Source organism: Volvox carteri, assembly GCF_000143455.1.
Source record: "Volvox carteri f. nagariensis unplaced genomic scaffold VOLCAscaffold_100, whole genome shotgun sequence".
Lineage (NCBI taxonomy): Eukaryota > Viridiplantae > Chlorophyta > Chlorophyceae > Chlamydomonadales > Volvocaceae > Volvox > Volvox carteri.
The window spans coordinates 274,387-277,348 of NW_003307643.1; positions in this window are offsets into that span (position 1 = coordinate 274,387).

The following is a 2,962-nucleotide window of genomic DNA, read 5'->3' on the forward strand; positions in this document are numbered from 1 at the left end:
CGGTCCGCTAAGTGCGGCACAAATGCATGACACGCGGCTGCGGAAGGCAGTGCGCTTAGGAAGCCCGCCGCGGCGGCATGCCGAATTGAAGGCGTTGATTTAGGAGCATATAGACAGCAGCCGCGGGAGGCGGTGTGCTTGTAGAAAAGCCGCCGCGGCGGTCCGCTAAGTGCGGCACAAATGCATGACACGCGGCTGCGGAAGGCAGTGCGCTTAGGAAGCCCGCCGCGGTGGCATGCTGAATTGAAGGCGTTGATTTAGGAGCATATAGACAGCGGCCGCGGGAGGCGGTGTGCTTGTAGAAAAGCCGCTGCGGCGGTCCGCTAAGTGCGGCACAAATGCATGACACGCGGCTGCAGAAGGCAGTGCGCTTAGGAAGCCCGCCGCGGCGGCACGCCGAATTGAAGGTGTTGATTTAGGAGCATATAGACAGCGGCCGCGGGAGGCGGTGCGCTTGTAGAAAAGCCGCTGCGGCGGTCCGCTAAGTGCGGCACAAATGCATGACACGCGGCTGCGGAAGGCAGTGCGCTTAGGAAGCCCGCCGCGGCGGCACGCCGAATTGAAGGTGTTGATTTAGGAGCATATAGACAGCGGCCGCGGGAGGCGGTGCGCTTGTAGAAAAGCCGCTGCGGCGGTCCGCTAAGTGCGGCACAAATGCTATGACACGCGGCTGCGGAAGGCAGTGCGCTTAGGAAGCCCGCCGCGGTGGCATGCTGAATTGAAGGCGTTGATTTAGGAGCATATAGACAGCGGCCGCGGGAGGCGGTGTGCTTGTAGAAAAGCCGCTGCGGCGGTCCGCTAAGTGCGGCACAAATGCATGACACGCGGCTGCGGAAGGCAGTGCGCTTAGGAAGCCCGCCGCGGCGGCACGCCGAATTGAAGGTGTTGATTTAGGAGCATATAGACAGCGGCCGCGGGAGGCGGTGTGCTTGTAGAAAAGCCGCTGCGGCGGTCCGCTAAGTGCGGCACAAATGCATGACACGCGGCTGCAGAAGGCAGTGCGCTTAGGAAGCCCGCCGCGGCGGCACGCCGAATTGAAGGTGTTGATTTAGGAGCATATAGACAGCGGCCGCGGGAGGCGGTGCGCTTGTAGAAAAGCCGCTGCGGCGGTCCGCTAAGTGCGGCATGAAATGCATGACACGCGGCTGCGGAACGCAGGGCACAGGAAGCCCGACCTCTATGGTCACGCCGAATTGAAGGTGTTCCCTTTGGCCGTAAGTTTACTTCATCACTTATCTCGTTGGAAGTGCGAGGTAGGATGGTGCTTATAGGCGATTTGTCAGCCCTTGAGCCCTCGGCTCGTACTAGGGTGGTTTGCAGGTACGGGGAACGCACCCACGGACATGTAACAACAACAAGTGCGGCACAAATGCATGACAAGCGGCTGCGGAAGACAGTGCGCTTAGGGAGCCCGCAGTGGCGGCAAGCCGAACGGAAGGCGTTGATTTAGGAGCATATAGAAGGTGACAGCGGAGGGCGGTCCACTTGTAGAAACACCGCTGCGGCAGTCCGATAGTGCGGCACCAATTGCATGATAAGAGGCTGTAGAAGGCAGCGCACTTAGGAAGCCCGCCGAGGCGGCACACCGAACTGACGGCTTTATGATTTAAGAATGTGTAGACGGCGACCACGGAAGGCGGCCCGCTTGTAGAAAAGCTGCTGCGGCAGTCCTCAGAATACGGCACTAAAATGCCTGACAAGCGACTGCGGAAAACAGCACGATTAAGAAGCCCACCGCGGCGGCACACCAAATGGGAGGCGTTGTGACCTAGGAGGATATAGACAGCGACCGCGGAAGGCGGTGCGCTTGTAGAAAACTGCTGTGGTGGCCCGCAAAGCGCGGCACAGAATGCATGACGAGCGGCGGTGAAAGGCAACGCGATTAGGAAGCCTGCCGTGGCGGCACGCCAAACCGAAGGTTTGGTATGGGAACTTGTAGACAGCGACCACAGAAGGCATCGCGCTTGTAGCAAACCGCTGGGGTGGTCCACTGAGTTCGGTTCACAAGAGGCTGCAGGAGGTAGCGTTCTTGAGTAACCCGCAGTGATGGCTTGCCGGATTACAGGCGTGGCGATTTAGGAGTATGTCAACAACGATCACAGAAGGCGGTGCACTTGTAGAAGGGAGACGGGGAGAGACACGTCTCAGACACGGGACCAGGAGTACCAGACACGAAGCGGGGTACAGAACGAGCCACAGCTATTAGAAGGCCGTTACTGTTCCCCATAAAACCCCATAAAGGGCCGACCCACTGATGGAGACCATAAGGGTAGTTGCCCGAGTAAGGTGTGGAAAAGCCAGAAATAAACAATCGTATCAAACGCCCTTGCCTGGGAATGTTTTTCAGCTAGGCGGCTGAAGAATGCATTAGCATCTTTCTGTATGAGGAGGGGCGGAGGCCAATACAAACGTCATTGGTTGGCCCATCAGGAAACCAGAGGCAAGGATGCCGTGAGGGGAGAAGGGCGCTACAAAACGTCAAGGCCTGCCCAGGCGCAGGCTACGGGAGTACCAGGGAGGGCCGCTAGACTGCTGGGGCCAGTGAAGGTTACCCTGTTAAAACGCAAGGCACGGCCATAGGAGCAGAGAAAAATTGGCCGAGAACTACCGGAGCAGTCGGCTTCCCCGAGCAGTAGGGAATCGGCGAGTGGCAGTGACGAAGATATGCAACCCGGGCGGACGACCAGGGCCAGGAGGGCGGAATCGGAGGACATACGCCAGGCTAGAGCCGAAGGGTCATCCGCTGCCGGCAGACAAGCGGAAAGGGACATCCGGTCCGAATCCAGGGGCCCGGTCGGGCAACAAGTGGATTGGCGAGCCTTGGGGAAAGACGTTGGCTGCAAAACACGGAGACAAGGCCATGTCACTCAGAGGCACGTTCGAGCCCAACGCGGCCTCAGACCCAGGAGCGATAGTGGCATTACGAATCGGAGGATTTTGGGCTCCGAGGACGGCAGTCAAC